The sequence below is a fragment of the Rhinolophus sinicus genome, linkage group LG01 (genome assembly GCF_036562045.2).
Source record: "Rhinolophus sinicus isolate RSC01 linkage group LG01, ASM3656204v1, whole genome shotgun sequence".
Lineage (NCBI taxonomy): Eukaryota > Metazoa > Chordata > Mammalia > Chiroptera > Rhinolophidae > Rhinolophus > Rhinolophus sinicus.
In genome coordinates, this window is record NC_133751.1 from 172,872,544 (window position 1) to 172,889,039 (window position 16,496).

General features: G+C 35.0%; 1 long non-coding RNA gene across 2 annotated transcripts in view; it reads left to right on the top strand.

Annotated features, from left to right (window-relative positions):
- Positions 1-4,386: 4,386 nt before the first annotated feature.
- Positions 4,387-16,496, top strand: part of LOC141567917 (uncharacterized) — a 28,403-nt gene continuing 16,293 nt past the window's right edge. Inside the window, exons 1-3 of one of the 2 annotated variants that reach the window (XR_012490906.1) lie at positions 4,387-5,170; positions 5,255-5,283; positions 15,857-16,250. This is a non-coding gene — a long non-coding RNA (uncharacterized LOC141567917). Of the gene's footprint in view, positions 5,171-5,254; positions 5,284-15,856; positions 16,251-16,496 lie in introns of those variants that run through there. The other variant, XR_012490896.1, reaches the window with a different exon arrangement.

The window sequence follows — 16,496 nt, forward strand, 5'->3', positions numbered from 1 at the left end:
CGAGAAGGTCTAACTTGGCAGGAATCTCCCGCTCTGCACCTTTGTTTCTTTCTCTCCAGCCGGCCTTGTGAAACAGCGTGGCGGGACCCGCCTTCCGCCTGCTGCATTCTTCACGCAGTTAGACACACTCTTCAGACTAATGGTGTTTTAGTCGCTAGTAACGGGACCCAGAGCTTCCCGGGACAGGGATGGAGAGGAGCATCTTTCTCTCGTGACCCTGGTCGTTATTGAAGTCACAGTGTTTGAATGAGTTTTCTTTTCTATGTGATTGTTCTATGTGAGTGTTTTCTGTGTAATTGTCCAATGATTCAGGATTTTTTTCCCTTCTCTCCCTGCACCTTCCTTTTCTATTTCTCTCTCTCTCTCTCTCTCTCTCTCTCTCTCTCTCTCTCTCTCTCTCCCTCCCTCCCTCCCTCCCTCTCCTCTCTCCTCTCCTTTCTTTCTAAGAGCCCTCATCTCTTCCTTTTTTTTCTTTCTCTTTCTAATCTCGCCTTTCCCCCTCTCCTTATGTGTCACCTGAATTTAGAAGAGCATGTTTGATAGCATCCCACAGGCAATTAGTGTCCATCCCCAATCACTTACAAAAGGCACTCATATACTTTGAAAACAGGAACTATCTATCCTTTGCAGGCACCGCCAGAAAAACAAATTGTACCCGAGCTATCCTTGTAAGTACTTTAACCTTCAACCTCTTCCCACTTCCTTGCTTTTTAACTTCTCCTTTGAGAGATGTGATCGTGCAGCACCTCGGTGCCTCAAAGAAATCTCATTTTTTCCTGTGTGAAACCCATTCCTTTATCTTACATCTCCGCCTCCGCCCGGAGATTGCCTCCCCCCCCAACCTCCCTCCCACCCCACCCCCGCCCACCTCCAAAGATTTCTGAATCTCTCTCTCTCTCTCTCTCTCTCTCTCTCTCTCTCTCTCTCTCTCTCTCTCCTGGCAATTAAGCAGCAGATCCCAGCATTCTAGTCGGTGGCATCTTGCTCCTTCCTCACCGACGAAGACTCCATTAAAACAGATCAATTTGACCAGACGTTGGAGGCATCAGAAAATCGACTTCTAGACAGCGCAGCTAAATTCTTTAAGGAAACGAAATGCCCATTAGATAGAGCTGCCAGCCGATATTTCAAAAAAGAAAAAAAGGAAAAAAAAAGGAATTGGAGATGTTTTTCACTGCCCCCTTTCAGCAGAAACGGCAACATAAATATACGCTTAATATAGATCAAGATTTAACAACTCCCCAGTTCAGAATGAGAACGTGTCATTTTCCATAGCAAGGCTGGTGTGGCAACTAATCAGGCTTATGAAAATAAGTCATGCTTGAAACTAAAGGCAAAGTCCTTAAGAGTGTTTACTTAGTAATTATGATAATGAAACGGGATTTGCTAGAATTTCAATGCTCGGCTATATAAGTAGAATTTTACAGAACCTCTTAGCAGAGTAAAAGTGTTATTGAATTCTCTGCTAAGTAAAATTTTGGCATGCTTTCTAGTAATATGTATTCTTCCTAAGACATTTTGCCCAAAGTAACTTAAAACTCCAAAGGAGTTAATTACCGGTTGTGACTGGTTAACAAATGCAGTTGCTTCCACAGAAGTTCTTTAAATTATTAAACAGTTTGAAGCAAAGCCTTTTCAATAGGAATGCTGTGATTTTGTTCAGCTTACTTTGTACTTACTGTTACAGTGCCACCAAGAAACAAATTCTGAAACTGGCAAGCACCACCAAGTGGCAGAAGAGCATCATCATTCACTGAACAGACCATAGTATTATTGAACACATAAATAAAATACATACATTATTCGCCTCATCATTAGTACAAAGGAAGTAGACAGGCATTACATTTTATAGCAATGAAGAATGCCTTTGTGGTTGGATTAGTGCTTCAACTTTTCCTCTAGCAGGGTCCAATCAGTTTACTTATTAAAACTAAATTTAAAACTAGGTCTATGAGAATTGTATTTTGCATTGAATTTTATATGATTACTAGTACTGCAATACAATCCTATCATGCATTTGTGAAGTTTCTTATTTTAAAATATTAAACAATATTTGTCTCCACTATTCCTGAGTTAAAACAGTTTATCTGTGACATACACACTCTAGAATTGACTCAGAGGAGGTAAAAATCAAGCTGTCATATTTTTAAAGTAAAAATAGCACAGACTTTTTTTCCAGAAAACTGTTTTTTAGATTTTTTTCCCCCACATATGGAAAGGGCAACATTAGGAATCATAGCAGAAAATGTTGACTTAGGTCTTGGGCCTTTTAGCCTCTGAGAAAGGAAACGGTACCTGAGAACATAGCCACTTGTCCATGCCTTTTTATGGAGCATAAGTAAGACCCAAACTCACTACATGTCAACTATGAGCAATGAGATTCAGTGTTTCCATGCTTGGAATTCATATGAATTTCTTAAGGGATTTTTTAAAAGATAGTCAGATTCTGGATCTTACTAGCAGGGATTCTAATTCAGAAGTCTGGGGTTGGACCATGAAATCTATATTTTAATACCATCTTTGTTTGAGAACTAAGATATACCTATATGACAAGTGAAAAGTTATCTGGATTCTTGCTCAGTTTTCACAGGACTTTTGCAGAGAGGTTTCTAAGACAGGATAGAAGATTATACTGAGTATGGAGAAGAGGTGTTTTACACATCTGTCTCTCTAACATCATTAAATATTTAATTTTTATATGCATATGTTCACCAATATGTATTGTTTCTAATATCTCTGACTTACTAACTTTGTGACTGTAGAAATTGTCCTCATTTGTAAAATGTGAATAATAATTATTTCTACCTCCTAGAGTTCTTCTGAAGATTAAAGGAGAAATAATGTATGATTTAATTGTGATGGCTTTGGGGAGAATACCTATATAAATGAATGAATGACTAAATAAATGTGTGTTTGTAGCTGGCTATATTTCTATATATACTTATATATGATTGAAAGTAACTAGTGACAAGTCATACGTGTATGATATTAAATTACACAATATGCTCATTATTGATAATGAAGTGTAGTATTGTTTTCATATCTAACCCAAAATCTTAACCTTTTGTCCCATAATTTCTAGCCTATCTCAGATATATAAATAGATATTCCTACCTAAGATATAGATAGGTAGATGGATAGATAGATAGATAATAAGGTTCCAAATCATTATTACCTTAGTTTTCATTTATAATTTATTAATATAAAATGCATATTATATTATTGGTAATTAATAAATATGTTAGAACGTTAAGTGTTTATTTATAGACCAAATGCCATGGACAATGTTTCAGAGAAGTCATCTTCATTTCTGGTTGAATTTTTTTTAACTGATAGTAATTAAATTTGCTATATTCCACCCTTTGATGCATAAATAATAAGCAATGATTTAAATAAATAATGTTATAACATAAAAGTTTTCTTATGCCTTATAGATTCCTGTGTCCTTAATTATTTTTGGTAGTTTATATTTAGATTTATAATTTCAGTACTGGAGTGATTTATTTCCTCTTGGGCCCCAGTCATGACTATACATTAAAATCACCTGAGAAATTAAAAAAATACCGATGCAGAGTCCCCAGTCCAATAGTTGGAATCTCTGAACGTGAGGCAGAGGCGTTGGTATATATTTTTTTAAAGTTTCCTTGGTGATTGTAATGCATAGCAGTTGTTGTTGATAGGCAGTGCCATGGGGAACATGAATGAGTGGGTGTTTCCTTAGTATCCAAGTACCCAAGTATTCAGCAGGCAAAAAGACCGATTTTTTTTCACTTAAAGCTTTTAAAATAAACATCTCACAAAAGGTGTTCTTTGATTACAATATTTTTTTTAATAAATTGAAGTTTATTGTGGTGACAATTGTTAGTGAAGTTACATAGATTTCAGCTGTACAATTCTGTAATACATCATCTATATATCACATTGTGTGTTCATCACCCAGAGTCAGTTCTCTTTCCATCACCACATATTTGATCCCTTTTACCCGCTACAATATTTAACCAAAGTAATATGCAGCAGTTAATGTTTGCCACTAGTTTTCCAAGAGTTTGATATTTAATCATAGCCTTATCTTAGGGTTTAGTTTAAATCTTCAAATCATTATGAAATTTTTTTTTTCTTTTTCAGTCATAACCAGAGCTTAAATCAGTTGGGAATGAAACTGCTTTTCATATTTGTCTTTGGCTGCTCCCTGGCTAAATTAGAAGTGGACTACTCCCTGGCTTTATGAAAAGAATTAGTAGCAGTAGTTATTCCAATTTGTGTTATTAGCACCACCTAGTCTTTTATGTTCTAAACATTTCATTTATTTCTGACAATAGGCCTCAATCATTTCGCTCTCTATTATCTGTGACATTGAATTGTGTCCCCCCCCCCTCAAATTACTTGTCAGTAGCACAGCAGGGCACTCAAGAACTAATATTCTCAACCACTTCGCTGCTCTTTCTACAGGTGTTTTTCTTTCACCACCACCACCCTCCCCCCAGTTTTAAAAAAAGAAAAAAAGAGGAAAAAAGAAAGAAACAGAAAAATGGAGGGGAGAGACTTCTGTCACAAAATAAATTTGGGAAATGTTTCATAGAAAAGTCCCTCAGCTCCCTCACTTGTAGCTTCACAATGCATATTTGCATATTAAAGGCTCTGAAGAGCCCTGCAGTAAAAATCAAACCAAAACACATCAAACACCTGTTTAACTTTATTGAACTCAGATTTTGATCATGGAATCTCTTCTAGCAAGAAAATACTATTAATACAATAAACTATGCCAATGGATTTCCACGTTATGGGGACAGAGTCCCAGAGAGCAGTTTCGAGGCTCTTGGCCTCACGTGGAAAGATGCTGGCTCAAATAGTAGTTGGCCATTAGCTGTTACCAGTTAGCCATTAGCCACTGATAAAACTGCCGTGGCTAAGCTAGGAAGTGCAGATTGCAGCTAGCAAGTGGGATTGGTTGGCAGAGAAGCAGTCGGCAGATTGCGGATCCTGTGGCTCCTGCTTCCTGTGTCTCCAACCCAGCCGCCAGCGAGAATATGACTCCCCTATCCATGGCTCCGTTAGTGTTCCTTTTTGGCCTCACCATATCCTGCGTTCTCATGCGGGAAGCGAGACCAGAGACCCCGCATGACACCCTGCATGACTCACGTACTACATCTTTAATAACAACAGTTTACAGGTATGAGGCTTTTTTTTTTTTTTTAATTGTATCAGCATGTTACATGAGAAAGCTGATCATTCCCTCTGACTTGTCTTTTTACAGAAACAGCAGTGAAGCCAGCTCACAGTAGGGTAAGTATACCACAGCTCTATCTTCTGATAAGACATTCCTTGTCATAAACATTTTGGGAAGATAATTAAAATGTCAGACCCACTACTTCCAACTTTTAAAAAAAGTTCTTCAGTTTTATCTCATGTAAACTCTCAATTAGATACCCTAATTTCTTTAGTGGCGATTGTAACAGGATCTGATACAGATTGTACCTGATAATACTGCTTGCTGAGGAGCTGTAGCTAACATTGTTCAACATGCTAAAAATGTTTAGCTAGAATATTTCACAAGATTTTAAAGAGAATTTAAATAGAATTCTTTACATCTCTATACTTATTTCTTTGCTTTCAAGGTAAATCTGGACACTTAGCCACTCACTGGCTATTATTTGAGCTTCTGATATGATGACAAGGCAAGGCCATACAACAGGCCAGGGATCTGTGCTTACATGAGTTGGAATTTTTGCCCTGACACAAACTGGGTTCCATGGACAAGTTACTTAGTTTTTCTGAGCCTCAGTTTTCTATCTTGGCCAGACTTCTCTTGGCTATGTGAGTAAGAAAGATACTTAGCCTGGTGTAAGAGGGGCAGAATGTGTTGTGGAGTTCTGGGAGAGGAAGGAAACAGGTTTCAGGAAGGACTGAGTCTATAAATAGAAGTCATCTGGAGATTTAAGGCAGACGTTCATTTCATCTTTCTGGGGCAGCGTTACCTTTCTTTCTTTTCTTTCTTTTACTTTATTTCTATTCTTTTTCCCCTGTAGACCAGATATCTCTGCAATCCTAATATCTGTGACTCATATGTATTTATACATTGCATTTAGCTATATTAGATGTCTGCTGTATATTATATATATATTATTGTGAAATTATATATATTTTAAATTTAGTGCATCTAATAATAGAAAAGAGATGTCTCGGTGGCAAATTATTTAATAACTATAAAACTAGTTTACTTTTTTATTTTATGTAAATTCTATAATTTACTTTTTATAAATCCTGACTTTCATATATAAGATTTGCTTGTCATGTACAATAATTAGTCAAATAAGACTGCATATCAAAGCTCTTTAATTTCAGCTCAAGGAGATTATTCTTTGTCCAGGTATACATCAAAATGCTTTGTACACAGTTAGCATTCAATAGATGACCCTAAATTAAATTAAAATGTTAAAGCTAAGCATATTAATCAACATACTCAAAGAACCCACCTATAAAGGTAGTAAAATCACTTTGGAATAACCTGAAAGTTTTGTGTTGACCCTTTTTTATTAAGCAAGATTTATTTTGGAATGTAAAGCCAGAACTGAGAAGGTAATGCTTAGAATACACCAGCGAGAGTTGCCATGTGGACCCTGGTACTCCCCTGCTTCCTCCACCTTGCTGCTCCTTAATGGGCAGCCTTTAGTCTCAGCACCTCATGTGGACAGCGTTTTTTATTCATGGTCTCAGCCTGTATTTGTGCCTTTATTTTTTTGGTACTTTTATATTTGCCATTGCTTCAAGTCAGCAGATCAACCACCCAAGTCATCAGACTATAAAATAAATAAAAATTGCTTGATGTGAAATGTCAGGTGTTAAAGTAATATGAACAAAGAGAGGGGAAGGTAGGTAGCAGGTAATATTTGGGGGGCTCTCTCTCTCTCTCTCTCTCTCTCTCTCTCTCTCTCTGTCACACACACACACACACACACACACACACGGTGTGATAAAAAAATATGGTGACTGTCTAAATTTTAAAAAATGTATTATAGTAAAAGACACATTGCCCACTTATTCCATCATTCTTGCCACTTTCTGAAGCAATTCTGGAAGTCCTCCTTCGTGATTATCTTTAGATGTGCTGTCGTGGCTGCCTTGATGTCCTGAATCCATTCAAAACATTTACCTTTCCTGGTCATTTTGACTTTGGGGAAGAGCCAGACATCTCATGGTGCCAAATCCAGTGAATAAGGTACATGAGGACACACCACATAATGTTTTTATTTGACAGAAATTGCCATACATCAGAAGTGATGTGTGACACAGAGCATTGTCATGATGGAGGATGATTTATGACATACTTTAAAACACACCTTCTCTCAACCATAGCTCACATCCGATTAATGATTGATTGCACCGAGTTGAAACTTGCCACAAACTGTTACCAAGGTTGGACGTGCTGCTTCCCGTATTGAAGATCCCTGCGTTTCCGTTGGATGGCATTCAGTAGGAGCATTCACCATCTTTTTTCATCACGTCTCGTGCGTGTGTAGCTATACAGGTAACCCCTGTATAACACGGTACTTCTATAACATGGTGTTGCTCTAACACGGTTCAAGAATTGGGGGAAACCCTTGTACAAAACAGCATCTTAGAACATGGTTTCACTCTAACATGGTTTGAGAATTAGAGAAATCCCCGAACAACCACGGAACATAATAAAAGCTTTTAAGAGCAAAAGATATCTCATTTGAAATTTTTCATTCGAGCGTGCATGTCATATCAGATTTGACTGCAGAATTTTAAAATTTATTAGAATTTTAAATGTTTTGTTCATGGAATATTAAGTTCAGAGGATGAAGATATCTTGTCAAAAAGAAAACACCCTCGGTTAATGGTGCTTAGTAGTGATGACGAAGAAAACATTATTTAATACATATTGATATTTATATTTTTGGTGAAAATCGCTTTCATAAAGATAGATCTCTTAATTATAAAAAATATAATAGTGTGCTTTTTTAATTTTTGGAACCTAGCTCCCTTTTTGTATTAGTTCTGTTTCGTACAACAGCGACTCGCATAACAGAGCATTTTTAGGAACCTAACAACCCTGTTATATGGGGGTTACCTGTACATATAGAGATATATCCACAAACATGTATATGTATATAATATATACATACATCTGTATATATGTTTGTGTGCATGTATACATCTACACAATAGACAATTTATATCATAAAGACATCCATCTTCCATTCTTTTTTTTTTTTTAACTTTTATCTATTTAAGTGTTTTTTTCCAGGACCCATCAACTCCAAGTCAAGTAGTTCAATCTAGTTGTGGAGGGCGCAGCTCACAGTGGCGCATGTGGGGATCGAACTGGCAACCTTGTTGTTAAGAGCACCATGCTCTAACCAACTGAGCAAACTGGCTGCCCCCTCATCTTCCGTTCTACACTCACACGCACAAACACACACACACACACATACATACATATATATAGATACACACACACATATATATATGTATATGTGTATATACGTGTGTGTATATATATATATACACATATACATATTTTGTATATATATACACATATACATATATGATAAATCAAAATGATGTACACATAAAAATATTAGTAAAATGTCTGTATATTTATATATGTGTGCATGTGTATATTCTTTTGATTTAGAAATGGGTTTTTACCATAAGCACTGTTCTATTTCTTGCTATATTCACTTAATAACACAAGGAAAAGTATTTTATTTGGCCAGGTAGCTTCCATTTTGGATGTCTCATAATTTTCAGTCCCTTTTTTACAGACATTTATTTTATTTGCTACTTAACATTAATATAGCAGTGATATATTATATACTGTCTTTTCAACAAGGATAGCTACCCCACGTCCCCAATAAAGACATTAAAGACTATAATAATACCATGAGTATGCTTTTAGGGAGAAAAACTGAGATAGCTAGCCAACAAAGCCTTACATTTTGGTTCTTAACTACTCCCAGTGAGACATGCATTTAACCTGAGTACAATATTGGAAATATTAGAAATATCTCTCCAATTTAATTCTGACTTTCTTGCACACAAATGTTGCAGTTATAATTTCTTATAAACTAAATGCTATCCATTCGCTGTCATAGTACATAATGATGCTGAAATCCAGTGAAATATTAGTTGCTGTAGTACAAAATTCAAGGCAATGTGGGTTGGTTTTGTACTCTTTCTAAGGGTGCTTAATTATATCATACAAAGATAGTCGTATCTATTAGACATACAAAGAACAATGTTTAACATGACATACAAGTGTAGACAAAATGAATTAACTCTTTCCTCTCTTTCCTTTTATAAAGCTAATTTTTTTCTTTTTCAGGTTATACAAACTTTAAAAACGGTGCCTTTCCCCGTACATAAATAGTTGGCTATGGATTAGTATCACACAAACAACTTTGGGGTAATGGCCTGGACTCTGAACTTGTGTTGAAATCTGATTTCAAGTTCTGGTTCTGACTCTTGAAGTCATGTGAGCCTTATCTCACAGATCCTCTTTGTATATGTAACTTGACAGTTACAATATGAGGATTAAAGGAGATCTGTAATCTATAAGGCTCTCTGTAATAGGAAAGGCATTATTTGTTACCTGCTCGAGTGTGTACAAATCAAAGGAAGTTCATGTGACTTATTTTTTGAGGCTGAAGTTTGAGTTAGAAACCTAGACAATGACTGGTTACATCTCAGCCTCCAAACCTCCAGATTGAGAAATTACTTCTAATTGAAGTTCTAGTAGATACAACAAAATGTAACTAGGCGGATCTATGCTAGTGTTAAGAATATTGTAAATCACTTTGTATATGAGACTTCCAATTTTTTATATGTAGGCTAATGAATTCCAGAAAAGTAGGACACTTTAGAAGATAAGATGTATATACTTTAAACACAACTAAGTCATTGTGTAAGCAGGAAATAATGGGCTTTCTTCATAATCCATTACTTTCTGAAATTTTGATCTCTCATATCCCCCTAAGCAAATGAGACAATAATTTAGAAGTTTTTGAAAATGTTTTGATAAAAGTTTTGTAATTAACATATATATCCTTGAGATATTTGAGATATGTGATTCCTTGAAGAGGTAAGGAAAGAAATACAAATGTCAATGGTGAATGTGGAAAAAGCCAATGTTAATTTTATGACCAAATATACTTTTAGCAGGGAAACTGTTTAATTATGTATTAGTACTAATGTTAATCATATTTACACAGCCCTTGTTTCTTACAAAACTGTTTAAGTAATTCTCATGATCCTTACAACAGTCATTTTTGTTTCCATTTTAAGGGTTTGGTTATTAATATTAAAAGATTTATCCAATGTTTTTTAATATAAGATTCAATGTTCTTGAAGAACAAACTTATTTTTTGAGTCTCAAGATAATAACAAACAGATGAAAGAAAGCTTCTCGAAGTAGACTATGTAGATTGTAAATATCTGCTTTTTAAACTGTTGTTGTAAGGTAAGTGATTGCTTCCTTGTTGCGCTCATTCTCTCACTTGCAAAGTTGTACTGGAAATGGATGCTAATAACCTGCATTTGCCTTGTGCTTTAATGCAGTAGAATAGCACATTTCCTAATTGCATGTTATTTAGAATGGTCTACCATTTAGAAGAAAGCTCTGTTCAGAGACATGGCACGCATGACTGGGAGGATATTGTGGTGAAAAGATACCAACAATAGCTCCATTAATGTTTAGCTTATACCTGCATCTAATGGGCACTAATGCATCTCACATGACATATGTGAAGATAAATTTACAGCATTAATAGGCTGACATTCCAAAACAATAACCTATTTCTCTGATAAGTTCTACTTCTCTAATAAAATATTGTCTTGCTAGTGTCATCTGATTGAAAGGTAAAGGGTTAGATGATGAAGCTTTTATTGACATAGCAACAAAATGCCCTCATCTTGATGTTCAATATATATTTGTATTATATACGAGTATAAACATATTAGGAGCATTGCCATTTTGTAGGAAGTTACATTTCGTGAAAATGTATATTTAGGAAGCATTTAGTTATCTGTCTGGAGACATACAGATAGGTCATCTCCATATAATGTAAAAAAAAAAAAAGATTTCAATTCAATTTTTAAATGTCATTTAGCTTTACTACACTTCATTTCAGAGAAGATTTAAGACAAATTTAAACTACTTTATTTGTTATTTTGATATCTCTGATATTGTGTACATGAAGAGGGAATCAATAAGTTCAACAATCTTAAAATCTGACTTCTGAAGACACGCCTAAAGTTATTTCAGTTACAAATTCCTGATCTTAAAATAACTTATCATGAGTTTTGAACACATGGAAGTCTAACTGATGTTAACTCAAACATAAATCTTGAATTTATTGTTTTCCCCATTTCAACATTATGATGACAGCCTATATCAAAAGTCTTCTGAAATCTCATTAATTTCATTACCTATTTCACTGTGGACTTGTCGGCCCTTTACTATATATCATTGGTACTTATATTTTAGAGAATCACATAATTAAGAAGTGATTAATAAATAATGTTATTCTTCCAGAAAAATACTCATAAACTTATACCAGCCATTTTTGCACATAGTTTCAGAAGATTCAAAGACTTCTCCAAAACCCATTCATGGTCTTTAAGATAAACACTCTTTAAATAAGTCATTTTTATTATTTAAGCTTTTTTATTATTTAATCCAAATTATATAAACCATTTTCATAAAAAAAGAGCAATTTGGTATTGAAACATGATGGTTTATTTCCAAATGACTTGGTTCACTTTCTATTTCTATTACATAGATCTACTTTTTGATTAACTAAGAAAAAAAGGAGCCCTTTTAACTGAGGAAACTGATTGCATATCAAGGGCCTAGTTAGCATTATATAAAGTTATATTATTAAATTGCATAAGATTTCAAATTGAGGAATATTGAAAGTGAAATAAAATATGAAGAAATATGAAACTATATTGAATGCATATCTTATTACCAAAGAACAAAGTTGTGTATTATGTTTTTGATTATTTTAATATATGCATATATATCAATCTAAACTTAGAAAAGAGGAAAATTTGTCTAAGTTTATTCAAACATATGTACACTGGTATAACTTAGAATACATGTATAGGGACATCAATGTCTCACTTCTTTCATTATCCCATACTCTTTAGAAATAAATCTTCAAACAAAAACATCAATGTCATTAAAATAATTTTGTAGACCACTTTTTTAAAATTATGTTGATTTTTATAATATTTCTCTGAGAGTCTTTGAATAAAGTATATCTCAGAATCTAGAATTACATGATTATCACTAACACATATGTAGGAAGTACAAAAGTCCACTCTAATTATTGCTTAATACATTAGTCAATACATTTTTTCTTGATTCATATTACTTGTTACAAGAACATCCAGTGAATTTATGATAGGGTAAAATAAATAAAGCAAAGGAAAAACTCTTGTAACAAGAGGGAGATGAGAATACAATTTTGATCTTGTATTTAATTTTCAAGAGTCAGTCTTGTATTTAATTTTCTCAAATTTCAGCCTCATTTCTCTTCTACATGCTCTCATGCTGCAAAATTTTAATCACTATTCAAGTGTTTTTATTTTGAAGGTTAAGTTAGGGTTTAATTAGGAAGCATTGTTAGAACAATAAAATAACAGATATTCTTAAATCTCTTATCAATGACCTTTGGTAAAAATAAGAAATACTATGTTGATGTGGGATTAACCATAATTTATGAATAGTTTTTAATTGCACTTGTTGGCTTGCAACCTCAGGAGTTCCCCGAATGAAATCATAAAATAGCCCCCCATACATTAAGGGCAAGGAGAGGCCGAAGAGACAGACCATTCCAGATTGGTAGGTGGCAAGTTTCATGAGCAAGGGAACTTACATGCAAAGCTCCTCTTGGGCTCGACAAGATGAGTAGATCTCAGCATCAGCCTGTTAGAATCTTAAAAGTTTATGCAGAACCCTTAATAGGGTTCAGTCACATATGCCATCTGGATGGTCTCAGCACATTTCTCTCCTAAGGCAATTGAGACTTGTTCCCAATGGGGGAATGGTGGGCCAAATGTACATTTCAAGGACAGGAGAGGAGGTGAGGAGCCTCTGATTACTTGAGTCCAGCTTTCTGGTCAACCAGTGGTCATGTCCTCTCGATGACCTCTTCCAACATTAGCATACTGATATATTGTTAGTAATTTAGGAGTATTAACCTTTCTCACCACACAGGTGTCAAACACACAGTCACACAGCTATGCACTGAAAAGTATACAGATTAGTGCGCAAATGTGATTGCAGTATACATTCATTTATTATTAAATGTCTACTATGAGTCAGACCCTAAGATACCTCTGAGGATGCAGCAGTGAACAAGATTGACAATCTTAGGGAAATGGGTTTATTGGGAAAGATAAAAATTAAGTAAGTAATTACACAAATAAGTAACTAAAAATTTCCATGGAGGAATAGTGCAGGGTCCTACTGCACTTGAGTATATAGAGTATATAATAAACAGATCTCATATACTGGCTCATGCAGCTATTGATTCTTTTCTTCATCCATTTGTTTAAATATTGGAGTTTCTCAGGGCTTCTGTCTCCCTCCCATCCTTTTTCAACCTCTGCTTAGGTAGAGTTGAGGGTGAATTTTTATAGGAGATTGAAGAGGTGTCGCTATTTAGGTAGGGGGAAATCATGACATATAATTGTTTATAAGGGGAGGAAGTAGACAGTTTGTCATAGGGTTTGAAAATGCCAAGTAAGAGGAGAGTTAAAAATGTGCCACTTGAGTTTTCGACATGTTGTTCATTGGTGACTTATCAAAGACAGTATTAATGGAATGGAATCTAGAGAGAAAGTGGTGAGTTGGAGGCCATATGAAGAGATTGACTTAAGCTTCATCTGACCAGAAAGCAAACTCTACGAGAACAGGAATTCTATATCCCCAGAAACTAGAATAATGTCTAGCACATATTGCACTCATAAATACATATTGAATAAATGATTAGAGTTCTGGAGGGTAAGCAGAAGTAAATCTTATAGATCATGCAGGGCCTTATACATCATTTTAAGGCTTTTGGCTTGCTCTTTCTAAGTATAATGCTTTCAAGGATTTAATTCAGAGATTAGCCAGATTAGATTTATATTTTAAAATGATTACTGTGGCCTCTGGGTGTAAAATGGATTTTAAAGGAGCAGGTAGGCCAATTATAATGTTTCTTCAGTTTTCCTGATTGGAAAAAAAAACACACACAAAAAAACGCAAAAACACTGGAGTAGTTGAGCACGCAATCTAAACCAAATGAGTGATCAGAAAATGGGATGTTTTAATCCTTTTTGAGTAATGACCAGGTCAATGTCATTATCATACATATAATAAATGATGGAAAGTGGCATCTCTACTCTTTAGGTTGCTGATATTTAAGGTGGCATAATTCCTGTTGCTTTTATCATTTAACAAATATGACCACTCTGTGATTAAACAACGGGGCTGTCACAGTATAACTGAACTTTCAGGGACTATTTCACCTTTGTCCTAGAATATGAAATCATTCATTTTCCCCTCATAAATCAATCATTCTTTGCTAATTTATTTAGCTGCTACCATATTCCAAGTACTAAGCTAAGTGTTGGTTATAGCATAGTAAACAAGATATATGAGGTTGCACAGTTAAGTTCATGAACTCATCCTATACAAAGTGCTACATATCTCATTGTTAAATATCACTACAGTCACCTTGAAGTATTCCCCTTGGGAAGCTATGCACTGATGCCAGCACCTAGTCTACCCTTTAAAGCAATTTTGGGACTCTTTTCTGGAATGGATATCAGGGCTGTCATCGTGTTACACTTGATGTCCTGAATGTCATCAAAATGTCTTCCTTTCAATATTTCTTTTATATTCAGATAAAGAAAGAGGTCATTGGGGGCCAGATCAGGTTAGTAGGGAGGGTGTCCCAATACAGTTATTTGTTTACTGGCTAAAAACTCCCTCACAGACAGTGCTATGTGAGCTGGTGCATTGTTGTGATGCAAGAGCCATGACTTGTTGGAGAAAAGTTCAGGTCATTTTCGTCTAACTTTTTCACGCAGCTTTTTCAGCACTTCCAAATAGTAAACTTGGTTAACTGTTCAGTTGATACAAATTCATAATGAATAATCCCTCTGATATCAAAAAAGGTTAGCAAAATCGTTGCAACAATTTTGTGAATTTAATTGTCAGACCTTGTACATGGTTTCTGCCCTTATGGTTTAGAAGAAAAGACAAAAATGAAATTAAAATCAAGTACAAAGAGTAATACGAAAGGGTAAAAACCAGAAAATGTTTGGGAACAGCATAAAACATATAGATTAAACCTAGTCTAAGGAGTCAGGAAAACCTAACTGGAGAAATAAAATTAAGCTGAGACCTTGTTATCCAGAGTCAAACATAAATGGGTAGGGGTAATATTTTTGGTAAAGAAAATATGGAATATTAGACGCAGACTTATACAGAGCCTGGCTCACTAGAAGGAATTCAATAGCTAGAAAAATATGAGCAATGATGCTGTTTGGTAGACAGAGGCTAAATGGAGTATAGTCTTGTAATTCATGTCAGCAATTTTGGATGTTCTTCCCAGGACAATAGAGAAATGAAGAGGCATCAAGCAGAGCAGTGATACCACTCATAATTTAGAATTGAAAGCCAGAGGTCATATCGTGATTTCTTGCATTTGAAGATTTTGTTTGACTTGGCCTGAGTTTTCATTCCTCCATCTGTGATGCATTTCCAAGACTTCCCCAGTTTCTGCAAATTTCAAAAGCTTGCTGTCTTATACTTCTCTCTGATTCTTTGTTCCAGGCTGCTTGAAGATTGTGTCTGCATTTCCACCAATGGCACAGAGATTTACAACTCAACTTCTTCATCTAGTCCATAAGCAATCTACACATTGAGTATTTTATGATTCTTGTGGACTTTACCATGGCTTTACTAGGAAAAGACTCATTTCAGAATAATTGTCCTTTCACCATTCCCTTGTTCTATCTCATTTTTTTTCATCTTCTCTCTTTCAAGGTGCCAGAAGCAAGTTTCCCATATTTTATTTAGAACTATTTCACTCATAATTAGAACTCTTAGGGTCTTATCTTCTAAAATCAAACACCTATCAATATATTTTTCAAACAATACAATTCCCTACCTAAGATTAATTTTGGTGATAGATGTTTACATAGACTATATTTTTCACCTTGTAACATAATAAACACTCTAACTGCTATGGAGAAAAATTATAGCTTACTAAAAAAGTGGTAAGAGGAAAGATTCACAAAGAGAATCTAATTCTTTTATATACAAACAAAGACATTTAAGCTCAAAGAGGTCAAGTTACTTGCCATATTGTTAATGAGAGAGTGTGGACAAAGATTTAGGCTGTATTCCTAATTCAGTGCTCTTTCTGTTGGAATGGTGGCCCTTCTTAGTATGCCTTTTATCTCTTAGGAGA